Raw genomic sequence first — 15,685 nt, forward strand, 5'->3', positions numbered from 1 at the left:
CTGCAGAAATACAAAGCATCCTAAGAGACTACTACAGGCAACTCTATGCCGATAAAATGGACAACCTGGAAGAAATGGACAAATTCTTAGAAAGGTATAACCTTCCAAGACTGAACCAGGAAGAACTAGAAAATATGAACAGACCAATCACAAGTAATGAAATTGAGAGTGTTATTAAAAATCTTCCAACAGGTCCTTCCCTGGTGGCGCAGTGGTTGAGAGTCCACCTGCCAATGCAGGGGACACGGGTTCATGCCCCGGTATGGGAGGATCCCACATGCTGCGGAGTGGCTGGGCCTGTGAGCCATGGCCACTGAGCCTGCGTATCCGGAGCCTGTGTTCTGCAATGGGAGAGGCCACAACACTGAGAGGCCCACATACGGGAGAAAAAAAAAAAACTTCCAACAAACAGAAGTCCAGGACCAGATGGCTTCACAGGTGAATTCTATCAAACATTTAGAGACGAGCTAACACCCATCCTTCTCAAACTCTTCCAAAAATTTGCAGAGGAAGGAACACTCCCAAACTCATTCTATGAGGCCACCATCACCCTGATACCAAAACCAGACAAAGATACTACAAAAAAAGAAAATTACAGACCAATATCACTGATGAATATAGATGCAAAAATCCTCAACAAAATACTAGCAAACAGAATCCAACAACATATTAAAAGGATCATACACCATGATCAAGTGGGATTTATCCCAGGGATGCAAGGATTCTCCAATATACGCAAATCAATCAATGTGGTACACCATATTAACAAACTGAAGAAGAAAAACCATATGATTATCTCAATAGATGCAGAAAAAGCTTTTGAGAAAATTCAACACCCATTTATGATAAAAACTCTCCAGAAAGTGGGCAGAGAGGGAACCTACCTCAACATAATAAAGGCTATATACGACAAACCCACAGCAAACATCATTATCAATGGTGAAAAACTGAAAGCATTTCCACTAAGATCAGGAACAAGACAAGGATGCCCACTCTCACCACTGTTATTCAACATAGTTTTGGAAGTCCTAGCCATGCAATCAGAAAAGAAAGAGAAATAAAAGTAATACAAATTGAAAATGAAGAAGTAAAACTATCACTGTTTGCAGATGACATGCTACTATACATAGAGAATCCTAAAAATGCCACCAGAAAACTACTAGAGGTAATCAATGAATTTGGTAAAGTTGCAGGATACAAAATTAATGCACAGAAATCTCTTGCTTTCCTATACACTAATGATGAAATATCTGAAAGAGAAATTGAGGAAACACTCCCATTTACCATTGCAACAAAAAGAATAAAATACCTAGGAATAAACCTACCTAGGGAGACAAAAGACCTGTATGCAGAAAACTATAAGACACTGATGAAAGAAATTAAAGCTGATACCAACAGATGGAGAGATATACCATGTTCTTGGATTGGAAGAATCAATATTGTGAAAATGACTCTGCTACCCAAAGCAATCTACAGATTCAATGCAATCCCTATCAAATTACCAATGGCATTTTTTATGGAACTAGAACAAAAAATCTTAAAATTTGTATGGAGACACAAAAGACCCCGAATAGCCAGAGCAGTCTTGAGTGAAAAAAACGAAGCTGTAGGAATCAAACTCCCTGACTTCAGACTATACTACAAAGCTACAGTCATCAGTACAATATGGGACTGGCACAAAAACAGACACATAGATCAACGGAACAAGATAGAAAGCCCAGAGATAAACCCACACACCTATGGCCAACTAATCTACAACAAAGGAGGCAAGGATATACAATGGAGAAAAGACAGTCTCTTCAATAAGTGATGCTGGGAAAACTGGATAGCTACATGTAAAAGAATGAACTTAGAACACTCCCTAACACCATACACAAAAATAAACTCAAAATGGATTAAATGTAAGACCAGACACTATAAAACTCTTAGAGGAAAACATAGGAGGAACACTCTTTGACATAAATCACAGCAAGATCTTTTTTGATCCACCTCCTAGAGTAATGGAAATAAAAACAAAAATAAACAAATGGGACCTAATGAAACTTCAAAGCTTTTGCACAGCAAAGGAAACCATAAACAAGACGAAAAGACAACCCTCAGAATGGGAGAAAATATTTGCAAACGAAACAACAGACAAAGGATTAATCTCCAAAATATATAAACAGCTCATGCAGCTCAATATTAAAGAAACAAACAACCCAATCCAAAAATGGGCATAAGATCTAAATAGACATTTCTCCAAAGAAGACATACAGGTGGCTAAGAAGCACATGAAAAGCTGCTCAAAATCACTAACCATTAGAGAAATGCAAATCAAAACTACAGTGAGGTATCACCTCACACCAGTTAGAATGGGCACCATCAGAAAATCTACAAACAACAAATGCTGGAGAGGGTGTGGAGAAAAGGGAACCCTCTTGCACTGTTGGTGGGAATGTAAATTGATACAGCCACTATGGAGAACAGTATGGAGGTTCCTTAAAAAACTAAAAATAGAATTACCATATGATCCAGCAATCCCACTACTGGGCATATACCCAGAGAAAACCATAATTCAAAAAGACACATGCACCCCAGTGTTCATTGCAGCACTATTTACAATAGCCATGTCATGGAAGCAACCTAAATGCCCATTAACAGATGAATGGATAAAGAAAATGTGGTACATATATACAATGGAATATTACTCAGCCATTAAAAGGAACTAAATTGAGTCATTTGTTGAGACGTGGATGGATCTAGAGACTGTCATACAGAGTGAAGTAAGTCAGAAAGAGAAAAGCAAATATCGTATATTAACGCATGTATGTGGAACCTAGAAAAATGGTATAGATGAAGCGGTTTTCAGGGCAGAAGTTGAGACACAGATGTAGAGAACAAACGTATGGACACCAAGCGGGGAAAGCTGCGGGGGGTAGGGATGGTGGTGGGATGAATTGGGCAATTGGGATTGACATGTATACAGTGATGTGTATAAAATTGATGACTAATAAGAACCTGCTGTATAAAAAAATAAATAAAATTCAAAAAAAAAAATAAAATAACTGTCAAACTCTCTACCAAGCCCTGTGCAGAGGACATCAAGGGTAACAGAATAAAAATCCTGCTATCCTAGGAATCCCAGTGTTAGAATAATTTTTTTGTGTGCCTTAAGGTTTTCATACCGATAGAAGCAAGGCATTGTTGGAATACAGTGCAATAAAGTCTTAATTGTCTCCAGCAATATAGAGGAAGCTTCTTAGCAGGTGTGACATTTGAGTTTAAAGGATGAATAGTAATTGTCTATGCAGTCAGAAAAAGGAAAGAGCTTATGAGACTAAAGGAAAATCATCTTAAAATATTAGAAGATGAAAAACAACTTGTGTATTCAGGAGACTGCATTCAACAGCAGTATTTAGAGATGAGACTACACAAGTAGGTAGTGGCCAGGGCAAGAGGGTCTTACGCTCTGCATTTAAAGGTTTAGAGGTTGTCTCATGCAAGTAGGGAAAACTGAAGTGTTTAAGTCACAAAGCATCATGATCAAGTTTGCATATTAAAAAAATCCCTCTGCTATGGTGCTGGAGATAATGCAGCCAGGACAAGATCGAAGGCAGGGAAACTAGTGAAGAGGTACTGAGAAGTCCAAGCCAGAGATGGTGAGGATATGAAGTAAAGCAGTGGCATGGATTTTCACATTTTTTGTCATTCAGTTACCAAGGTAACAGTTTTTTCCTGCCTCATATTGTGATGTGGAATCAGACAAGACAATATCTGCATTCTAAGGCAAGATCGTGTGTTTTTCTTTGCTTATATTTACTAAAAATTATCTTGGCCTAAGCTCTCCCAACATAAGTGAGTAGCAGTGGCGGTGGGTTGTCATTGTTGGTGATGAAGATGTTGATAATGATGATGACATAGATCCACATAGAATGTGAGATCAAGCTTCAAACTCCCCTGAATTAAAATTGAATACCAATTATTCCTTCAAAAGGTTTGAGGTTGTTTCTTTGGAGACAAGAATACCATTATTGAAAGCCATTCTCGCCTTCAACTAGGTCTCCCCCAGACACTGCTGAACATCCAAACCAAAGAACAGAAAGATCTGCTGATTTTATGATGCTGGAACTTAAATATAGAGCTAGAGGCTTCCTTATGTGCATTCTGGTTGATGTCTTCTCTTTACTGCTCCAACAACACCTCCAGGCTCATCTACCACCCTGCTCCTTCTTCTCGAACTTTCACCCAAATTTTCCACACCTCCTGCTCTTGTACATGCTGTTCCATCTGACTAGGAGTCTTTCCCCCAATCCATTCTGCCTGAGACACTTCAGCTCATCTCTCAGTCTTTAGTTCCAAGGACATCATTACCTCTTTGCAACCTTCTCTGATCCCAGAATGGAGTTGGATGATCAATACTTAATGTGCCCATATCACCGTACTCAAAACTGTGTTATAGTACTTAGATATTGCACTGAAAGAAAGAAAACCTGTTTGAATGAACAAATTAATGAGGAAATATAATCATAGGAAGACAGCAATGTAACAGTGAAGTACAGATTAGAAAGTTAATACAATCCAGTAATGACCAGTGATTACGAACCAGGACAAAATGGCACGTGTACGTGTATTTTTCTGGAGAGTCAATAGTTTATCAGATTCTCAAGGGGGTCTACAAAACAAAGTATTTAGAAAAATATTTTTTCTTAAAAAGTGAGAAAAAGTTAACATAAAACATTCTAAAAGAAAATGAAATATTCTAATGTATTTCTGTTGAGTCTTGTTATCCAATCACCTTTATGGAATTGATTCATTAAATGTATCAACCAGGAACAGAAATAGCAAATGTAAACACATCAATTAAAAACCAGATTTTAACTCAAGCAGGAATAATAATAGAATGATCCAATGAGTTCTGCTCTCAAGTCAGAGAAAGCCACATAAACTATCCAAAATCCAACAGAATATAACTTTAGACATCTTTAGGTGTTGTATGGGCCTAAGAATATAAGAAGTTAAAAAGATTCTAAAGTATATAAACTTCCATTTCTTAAAACCCCATCAAATTCAAAGATTTAGACAAAGAAGGGGAAAGATACGTACACATCGTAAGAGCTTATCGGCTTAGTGGGAGCCGTGAGCTTCTCCCAGTACACAGAAAAATTAAAGTAAAATTACGTTAAAGTAAAATTAAATTAAAGTGCATAACTCGCATTCAGGAAAGTGGACTAAGTGATCATTCCCCTCATAAAGTCAAGGAATCCTTGACATTATAACATAAATAAACTTAGCACATACCCTTAAGATTACAAACAAGAATCCAGATATATTCCTGGCCTAAATCTCTGCTGGTAATAATATAAATTGCAACAAAAGGAGCTTCCAGGGCCCAAGGTCCTTCCATTTGTCCTGACGTGGTCTGCAGGATCAAGGACTGTGGGGGCCATCTAAAGGAGGAGTCGATTCTTTTTTTTATTATTATTTTTTATTTTTATTTTTTTTTTGGCTGTGTTGGGTTTTTGTTTCTATGAGCGTGTTTTTCTCTAGTTGCGGCAAGCGGAGGCTACTCTTTGTTGCGGTGCACGGGCTTCTCATTGAGGTGGCTTCTCTTGTTGCGGAGCATGGGCTCTAGGTGTGCGGGCTTCAGTAGTTGTGGCACGTGGGCTCAGTAGCTGTGGCTCGCGGGCTCTAGAGCGCAGTCTCGGTAGTTGTGGCACACGGGCTTTGTTGCTCCACGGCATGTGGGATCTTCCCAGACCAGGGCTCGAACCTGTGTCCCCTGCATTGGCAGGCGGATTCTTAACCACTGCGCCACCAGGGAAGCCCAGGAGTCGATTCTTTTCCAGCTGCTTCCTCCAACACAATGTATCAGAAGACACATTGCTGCCGTTGTCCTTTTACAGCATGAGTGCTGGCTGCCAAGCCAACAGCAAACTTCACATCAGTACATCCAGTCCATCAGGAGAATGTGTCCACCGAGGGAAAATGTGAAGGAAGAGCTGTCTGGTACTCAGACAGACTGGGCCGTGTGAAATTCCCCTGGCCACCCTCACGGGCAGAGTCTCCCTTTTACGTCAATCGTTCACTATGATCAGAGACCCAGGGACCATAAAATCTACCCACGTGAAAAATGCCATCAAAGAATGATGAGCTTGACTCTTCTGCAAATCACAGATACCACAAAGATCTAGAAGGGAATGCCTAGGTGTCTTCTCCCTGTAGCAGCTTTAACCTAGAATACAAAGGTGGTGCTCTGAGGCATCCTGATTGATCAAAATTAAACCTCAAAGAGCTGTGAGGAGACACAGAACAAGAAACATCAGATCTGCTAGTATGTTCTGGAAAACCCCTAGGCTAATGATATTCACTATGAAATAAGAAAGTCTTGACCCTTTCTCCAGTTGTGGTTTGCTTCTGCCCACCAGGAAGGGCCTCCTTCCCATCCTCACCTTGTCCACCTCCCTCAAATCTCTCTTATAGTAACAGTGAAGAATTATAATCCCTAGAAAGTTATAATATCATCTAAATTAGAATATCGGTATGAATGTGTGATTCATATATACACCGAATGGGGAATAATGAAGAAAGTTAGCCCCCAGAGTCAAAAGAACTTTATATCATTTTTCCTAAAACTTAGAAATGCTGAAAAAATCTGTGACTTTGGAAGTGTATATCTGAATCATTTTTCGGAAATATATTTTACCTGTATTTAATGTGCCTTTGCTTTCAAAAATGCATATTTGTGTCCCGTTTTAAATGTTTACTATGACTCCCTTGTTATTTATTTATTTTTTTTAAAGAGAGAGAAAGAGACACTGAGATGAAAACAAGATGACCTTGGCCACAGGAATGACTTAATTGCCATTCCAGGACCTTTTTGGCAATAGTCCATCTCTCCATTTCTAGAGTGTGAAAATGCAGGAGCCTGAAAGACTGTGCCAAGCCAGAGCAGCTGATCTCCTGGCATCCTTTTTCCAACCAATATTCATCCAGAATAAGCTCCCTCCTGCCGATTGGATTATCGAATAGATACTCGCTACTCAAAATGTGGTCCCCAGACCAGAAGAAGCAATATCACTTGGAAACTTATGAATAAGAGAAATTCAGAATCTCAGGTCCTCGCCCCAGAGCTACCTGACCATAATCAGTATTTTTCTAAGATTCCCAGGCGATTAATATGCACATTAACATTTGAGACGTCCTGGTGTACAATATACTATCTATCCTGCCATTGGCACCTGGAGGACAAGAAAGGGAGGAAGGCATTCACATGTCTACTTCAACTGATGGAGGAAGGAAGGACTGAGCTATGGGCCCTGAAGTGTTCTTACTTGGTACAGGAAGAAGGATATTGGATCATGAGGATGGTGTGGCTGTCTTAGACGGACTGGCAGCTTGCAGACTCGAATGATTTTTATAAATGTAACTCAATCTCACTCGACTTCTATTCTGACTACTAGCTAATATTTTTTGACCATTTACTGTATGCCACAAACTATGTTAAGGTCTTAATATGTACGATCTCACATAATCCTTTTAATAATATATCAGTAGGTTCTGTTACCTACCTCCATTTGCAGAGATAGAGGCCGGCACAGAGTTATCCATTAACTTGCTCAAGGTCACACGGCTAGTTCTCTGTGATTCCCTCCAGGCATGTCGAACCCAAAGCTCACACTCTTATCTTTAGTGCCAACGTCACTGCTCCTGTGTGGGACAAATGTATATGGCATGGTAACGAGCAGAACCTTTATGCACATCCACATTCAGATGACTGAGCTGCAGATGGTCAGCCAAAGAAGATAACGATGAAAGTTCAAGGTTGCAGAGTCAGAGGCCCAGATTAGCTTCAGCTTCAAAGAGAAAGTAAGAGCTGTGTGGGGAGGGACCTTGCTCTGGCCACAGAGAAGTGGTCCTCAGGCTGTGATGTATGGTGGCCAGGGCTCTGTGAAAAGGCAGCTTTTTGAAGCATTTTGCTGAGTGGGGGGCAATCAAAGCTGATGTCCCCCTTGAATGAAGCATTCAGAGCTACTAAGAGTCCCATAAAAGCATGACTGAGATGAGTATTTCTCCACCTCTGCTCTTCCCCTTTAAGAGGACAGTGGGCAAGGTCAAGTTATGAAGGGAGCAGGTAGAGGGAGGGGTGATCGGTGGGGACAATGAATAATGGTGGGAGTATTGTAAGAGGGCAGCTGGGAAGACTGTAACAAGCAGGGGACAGGGGGCAGACATCCAGAGGAAGTGGTTTTCCTGAAGGCTTGCTAAGAGCAACAAAGGTTCTGGGAAAACTGAGGACGCCGTGGGAAGGTGAGTGACCCAGAACTTACAATATGTCCTTCTTGGGATCAGAAGATGTCTACTGACTGTCCCATTTTTTAAATTGGAGCCCCAGTGGATAAACAAGGTTTCCAAATCTGAAAAATCTTCATTTTAGTCAAACTACAGCCTGATTTCCCTTGAAGGTCATCCCGTCATGTCTTCAGGACGCCTAGGCTCTCCTGAACTTCGGAGCACAGATGTTAAGTTTCCAAACAGGTGAGTCTACCTTTGAGGATTAGGGAAAAAAAGCAAGAGCAGGAGCAGTTGGTCTGTCGCTAAGGGAAGTTGTTTGTGTGAGACACGGGCTGGCCTCAGTTCTGCCAATCAGATGTGAAAATCAAAGTGATTATACCCAGTGCAAGAGTTCGAAGTGGCCCCCACTGGCCAAACAGGTGGCCTCTGGATTCCCCACAGCCATTAGCCTCCCTGAAGAAACAGGACTTGAAAAGATGAGAGTTTTCAGAAGTTGTTCCATCTGAGATCCTGGGGTTCAAAGGTGTCGATGGTGTAGCCAATGAGAGAAAGCTGGCTAGCAATGTTGCTTTCTTTGATCTGAGTTTTAAATTTTATTTTATATGGGAAATTCTCTTTAATCTTACAACAAAGAGATTTATTTTAAGTCTTTAAAAAAATCCCTTAAATTAATGTTTGAGCCACAGGACCAGAAATAGAAACAGAAATAGAAATGATCGTAGATTAGTCTCGTATTGTCTTGTTTTCTTTCGTTTGTTTTGTTTTCTCATCCCCCCTTTATGAATCTCTTTTCTTTTATTTGTAGTCTACTTAATAGAAGAAGAAAGCAGACTGAAATGCACCTTCTTGAGCCTGAGGCATTGCTGCTTCTCTGAGAGAAGTGAAAATAAATTGTTTAAATTCAAGGAAGATATTTTAGTGAAACAGAGACCAGGTGAAGACAGCCCTTGCGGCAATATAAATAACAGACAACGAAGGATGGAGATGGCGTTTTGAAGGAGAAAGACAAGTTCACCATGCCCTCAGGGCTCATTAGTGGAAATAACACTTCCAGGAAAACAACATCCTTTAAAGATGTTCAGAAGTTTCCTAGGTGATCATGAAATTTCTGGTAGCAGTATGAAGTTTCCAGAATACACAGAGCATGCCATCTGGGAGCAACTTGATTGGCAATTAGGACAACACAGAATCTTGGGGCTGGTCTCCCCTTCTTCAGCCGATAGTTAAAAAAATCAGTGACATGGCAGGGGCTTGATGTTACCTAATGGGCTAAAGCCCTTGATGGCGATAACTAATAATATTGGTGTGCGCAGGATTTAATCTTTAACTTGATTTCCTGTGGTGACTAGATGATGAGCAGGGAGACTGGGCATTTATTCTTTGATAGATCCTTTCTGCGTGTATATGAACAATGCAGTAAAGCAGGAGGAATCACGGATTCTACCCTCTTGTGTTCTCCCTCCACCACCACCCCGACAGCTGCCGTGGTGAGGCCAGCAGCCTTCACGTACAGGTGGTGCTCTTGGTAAGACATGCAGGGAACTGTGTTGGCCAACTGCCTCTGCACCTTTACTGTGCAGATATTATGTCCAAAGCCCACAAAGCATGGCAAAGACATTCAAAAAACATGAAGTCAAGAGTCAAGCAGACCTGGTTTGATGCCTAGCTCTTCCCCTTACCAGCCTCGTGCAAGTTTCTTAACCTTTCTTAGCCTCAGTCTTACTTATCTGTAAAATGGCAATAATGCTAATAACTCCCTCATGATGGTTGTAAAAATTAAATGAGATTAGGCTTGGTGGAGTGTCTAGTTGCTGATGAGTACTGACAGAAATGATATTATGTTTATTAATCTCTGAAAAGGTCTTGTAAGTGAACCATCTTTCTTCACAGAGAATGAGCCATTTTGCAGTCATCACTCCAGCCAGGGAAACAAGAAGGGGCCCTTACTGATGGTGGAAAACCACAGATCAGCTGGGCACATGTACAGATTTCTTCCTTCAAGCTTAGAAGACAACTCTTTGATCAAGGCTAGTTAGCACTTTGCAGGGAGCCTTTAAGATCCTACAGAGGAGACACTCCTTAAACATTTCACGTCATTGTATGTTTATGGTTCCAGAGTAACCAAGATCTTTGAAGACTGGTCTTCCATCAGTCATGTTCTTTCCACTGCTCGTGGAGAAAGATCTCTTGGTTTGGTTCTGGGATGCGACCATAAAAATAGGGATGGCAGACACAAAGCAGTGAAGTAACACCCTGCAAGCTGAGTGGGAATTACAAACTTTGCATCATTATTAATGAAAAAGGGGTGGAGTGACAGTGGCCATCATTAAGAAACTCTTGGCTTTTCCCGTCCCTGATGAATGTAGTTATACAGCCAAGATTGCCAAAGATGCTCTGAAGAGGACAACATGAGGGATGGGCATTTTTTGAGGCTGACAGACCTCAAAAGAGGGAAGGCATGAAGTTAGTCACTTCAGGTGATTGACAGATGCACATCAGCATGTATAAACTAGCTTGGCCAGCAGAGTCTCAGTGCCTGGGCCTGACCTAGGCACCAGCCTCATTTGACACGGCATCATGGACCAAAGTACAATAGTGCTAGATGATAGGGGTCATGACCAAGAGGAAGTGGAAGAATTTTTTTTAAAAAAGAGGAGTGAGGGCTTCCCTGGTGGCGCAGTGTTTGAGAGTCCGCCGGCCGATGCAGGGGACACGGGTTCGTGCCCCGGTCCGGGAAGATCCCACATGCCGCAAAGCGGCTGGGCCTGTGAGCCATGGCCGCTGAGCCTGCGCGTCCGGAGCCTGTGCTCCGCAACGGGAGAAGCCACAGCAGTGAGAGGCCCGCGTACCGCAAAAAAAAAAAAAAAAAAAAAAAATAGGAATGAAAAAGTTTGCCAGATGGTCAACAGGAATCTCCCTAAAACAAAAAGTCAAAAAATCATTTTTCTCAGCTATATATCTGCTATGGTCTTACCATCTTCATTTAGATACCGATTGGTTGACTTTTTAAAAAATGGAGAAATCAGAGTCACAAAGTTATAGAACCCCTTCCTGTGTACGACCTGCCTTCATTTCTCTTAAAATTGGGCAAATAATTGCCAAATGCCCATGTGGAGTCCAGGGCTGGTCAAAACCACCTGGAGAACATTTATAAATTACAGGTGCTGTGAGCTTACCCCACATAGACCAACCTAGGACTCCAGGGGTGGGCCCCCATTGTTTTAAGCATTCCTGATGATTGTGATGGGTAACCAACTTTGGGAACTGCTGGAATAGGCCATTTCCTGGCCCAGCTTTACAGAGCCTGCACCAGAACGTCACCTCCTCATTATTGGTTGTCCTTGGAACTCGCCATCAGGAAGTTGTCCAGCAAGTTCCAAGAAGATAACGTGACGCCAGTAGCCCATTCCTTCTACTTATCCAGGGGTTTTCCTGCTCCTCTGCTGCAAAAAGTCCCTCCCGCCAAAGCGCTAACGCTTTCCGCTTAAATTGGTCTTTACCTTGAGCTGTATCTGAACCTCCCTGCTCTCAAAGTGGAATCCAACTTACCCCTTCTCACGCTGAAGACTTTACCTGTTGAGGGTCTTGTAAATGCGACACGAGTTTGTCCGTGAAACACAGTGGCTAAAATATGACAGACAGTCCAGCAAAAACGTCATGGAAAAATAATCACTCTGACAGGTGCCCAGTAAAAGTCCTAATGTACCCATGGATTTTTTGCTTAAAAAAATAAAAAAAGATTGTTTTATTTCAGTTCAGTGTGCGTGCGTGCGTGTGTGTGTGTGTGTGTGTGTGTGTGTGTGTATGTGTGTGTGTGTGTTGTAGGGGCGGAGAGATTTTTGAGTCAGATTTAAGCAAAGCAATAAATTAGTCATGTATTCCAAAGGGGAAAAACAATCTGACCCGGTACTTGGAAACTGGGGGAAAGACAAGTTTCTCTTTTATCACTTAGGAAAGATGCCAGGGGTGGGGAGGCAGCAGAGGTGAGGAGGGTGGGAGAGTAGTTTTTCTTTCTTAATCACGGTTTGTAAATGGTATAACATGTATTGCCGTGACTAAATCTCCCTAAATCATATTTTAGAGAAAAAAAATCCTTTAACCTCCAGTATTCCTTTGTGAGGAAGAAAGATGTCATGGAAACCACGCTTGTGCCGAAAGCAAGAGATGGTGAAAATGATAGGACTGTTTCCACGACTCCAAAAGGAGATGTTGATCTCCATACAGAGACGGTTATCAAGCCTCAGGAACGGTCCCTCGGCTGAAGTGCCCTCGACCACTCTGTCCCAGTTACTCTCTGTCAATATTCTACCCAACCTTTAAAGTCAAATTCAAATTTGCCGGCTTTGGGACTTCCCTGGTGGCGCAGTGGATAAGACTCCATGCTCTCAAGGCAGGCGGCCCGGCTTCAATCCCTGGTCAGGGAACTAGATCCTACATGCATACCACAACGAAGAGTTCGCATGCCACAACTAAGGAGCCCAGGAGCCACAACTAAGGAGCCCATATGCTACAACTAAGGAGCCCACCTGCCGCAACTAAGACCCAGCACAACCAAATAAATAAAAATAAATATTTTTTAAAAACTAAAAAAAAATTACCAGCTTCCCCAGAAGCATCCTCCCCCTTCAGTTAGAGGAGGTCTTCCTTCCCCTGAATGTTAGTTTTTCAGACCTTCAGTTGGAGCAATGGTTCTCAATGGGGTGGGGTGTGTGTGTGTGTGTGTGTGTGCCTTTGTGTCTCAGGGGACTTGTGACAATGTCTGTATTCATTTTTTTAATTCAAGTATAGTTAATTTACAATGTTGTGTTAGTTTCTAGTGTACAGCAAAGTGATTCAGTTATACATATATGGAGTCTTTCATATTCTCTTCCATTATAGGTTATTACAAGATGGTGATAATAGTTCCCTGTGCTCTACAGTAGGTCCTTGTTGGTTATCTAGTTTATATATAGTAGTGTGTATCTGTTAATCCCAAACTCCTAATTTATCCTTCCCCCCACCTTTCCCCTTTGGTAACCATAAGTTTGTTTTCTATGTCTGTGAGTCTGTTTCTGTTTTGCAAATAAGATCATTTGTATCATATTTTAGTTTCCTCATATAAGTGATATCATATGATATTTGTCTTTCTCTGTCTGACTTCATTTATTTTGAAAATGTCTAGGTCCATCCATGTTGCTACAAATGGCATTATTTCATTCTTCTTATGGCTGAGTAGTATTCCACTATATATATGTACCACATCTTCTTTATCCATTCATCTGTCGACGGACATTTAGGTTGCTTTCATGTCATGGCTATTGTAAACAGTGCTTCTATGAGAAAACCCTAATTCAAAAAGACACATGCACCCCAACGGACATATTTTTGATGGTCACGGCCAGGAGGGAGGTGCTACTGGCAACTAGTGGGGGAGAGGCCAGGGGGCTGTGAAACATCCTACAATGCACAGGACAGCCCCACAGCAAATGACTTTCAGCCCCAAACATCAGTAGCGCTGAGGCCGAGAAAGCCTCCCTGCTTGAGGGTGACGTGTGCTGGCCCAGCAGCGCCATCTGACACAGCTGAGCTCTCCTTCCTCTTGCCCTTTCTCCTACTTGGCTTCGAGGACATCACACTTTTTGGGTTTCCTCCAACCTCGCTGGTCCCTCCTTAACTCCCCAACTTCTAAACATTGGTGCCAGGCTCGGTTCTTGGACTTCATCCCTCCACCATTCCCACTTCAGTCTATGCCTTTAAATATCTTCAGACCTACCGAGACCTGACTTTGACTCTCAGTCCAGACTCCCCTCTGAATTCCAGGTTCATGGATGTTAAACATCTCCATGTGGACGTCTCCGGGGCATCTCAAACTCAGCACATCCAAAAGTGAGCTCCTGATCTTTCCCCCCAAAAACCTGCTCCTCTGGGCTTCCCTGGTGGCGCAGTGGTTGAGAGTCCGCCTGCCAATGCAGGGGACACGGGTTCGTGCCCCGGTCCGGGAAGATCCCACATGCCGCGGAGCGGCTGGGCCTGTGAGTCATGGCCACTGAGCCTGTGCGTCCGGAGCCTGTGCTCCGCAGCGGGAGAGGCCACAACAGTGAGAGGCCAGCGTACTCCCCGCCCACCCCCCACCCCCCCAAAAAAAGAAAACCTGCTCCTCCAACTAACCTCAGTTCATGGAAATTTCATCTGCTCAGTTGCTCAGGAAAATGACCTCACAGTCATCTCTGAGTCCTCTCTTTCTCTCAAACACTCCTTCAACCTACCATCAAATCCTACTGACTCAAAATATATCCTGAATCAATTATCACCCTGGCCCAAGCCATCATCATGTCTCGACCTAGAGCATCGCCCTCGTCTCCTAACTGGTCTCCCTGCTCCTACCTCTGTCCCCTTCTCAATTCGGGAGCCAGGTGAGCCTTTTAAAATATGAATCGGATCGTGTCACTTCTATATTCAGAATCTTCAGTGGCTCCTGTCCACGCCAAGATAAAAGGCAAAGTTCGTATAATTCTTACACATTTTCACATGATCCATCTGCTACAAAATCCCCTGTCTGCCCCCAGCAGTATCTCTCTGGCTCGTGTTCCACTGCTTTTCCTCCTTCCCTCTGCAACCACACTGGCCAGCCTAACACACTCCCACTTCAGGACCTTTGCCTTTGCTGTGCCCTCTGCCTAGAATGCTCTTCCCCTAAAATCCCCACGGCTTGCCCCATCAATCTTGTAGGTCTTATCGAAATGTCACCGTCTCAGAGGGGTCACATGATTTAAAATTGTAGCCCTCCACCTCCCCTCGTCGGTTTTAATACTTTTCCCGTAGTGCATATCATCATATTCTTATCTAACTTGTCTAATCCTCCCAATAGGATGCAAGCTCTCTACAGGCTGGGGATAGTTTTCACTGCTGTCTGCACAGCACCCAGAGTAGTGCTGTCTGCAGTAAATGCCCAGTGTGACAAAGGAACGAATCCCCAGTTAGACTTCAAGATTCTCTGGGAACATGAGATGCTTTGCATCACCCCACCCAGCATCTTGCCCATGTCTCCTTTTGCTTCTCCCTGACATTGATCCCTCGTATAGGCAGGCACTGTACAAGGAGCTCTTGTACACATTCGTAATTTCATTTACTTTATTAGGAACTCGATCCATTTCTAATTGAATATTCAATCTGAATGCTTAAAACGTCAAAATGTATCTTCGCCACAGTGAAGGCTTCATCGTGCCTTCTAACCATTTTATCAATCTACCAGGAGTCTGGCTGAGACTACGGATCCTGCCTCAGAGGAGAGGCTGAGAGCGGAGTTCCTGCACCATCTTGTTGACAGACTCGGAACTACACCTCCTGAACCGGTCTTCCTGTTTCCCAGCGTGTGTGAAATGCTGCTTCTGTTTACTGCTCTCCTCTCCACCCCCAAGGCAATAAAACGCCTCCT

At 42.6% G+C, this 15,685-nt stretch overlaps 1 protein-coding gene across 10 annotated transcripts in view; it reads right to left on the reverse strand.

Annotated features, from left to right (window-relative positions):
• The window catches only part of KCNE4 (potassium voltage-gated channel subfamily E regulatory subunit 4), a 77,700-nt gene that overhangs the window by 49,538 nt on the left and 12,477 nt on the right, over positions 1-15,685 (reverse strand). For 4 of the 10 annotated variants that reach the window (XR_010944210.1, XM_067740412.1, XM_067740414.1 and 1 more), the window contains exon 2: positions 7,548-7,686. The exons of the other annotated variants lie outside the window; for them this stretch is intronic. The gene's annotated coding sequence lies outside the window, so the exon portion shown is untranslated. The remainder of the gene's footprint in view (positions 1-7,547; positions 7,687-15,685) is intronic. 10 annotated transcript variants of the gene reach the window in all.

The sequence above is a fragment of the Pseudorca crassidens genome, chromosome 6 (assembly GCF_039906515.1).
Source record: "Pseudorca crassidens isolate mPseCra1 chromosome 6, mPseCra1.hap1, whole genome shotgun sequence".
Taxonomy (NCBI): Eukaryota; Metazoa; Chordata; class Mammalia; order Artiodactyla; family Delphinidae; genus Pseudorca; species Pseudorca crassidens.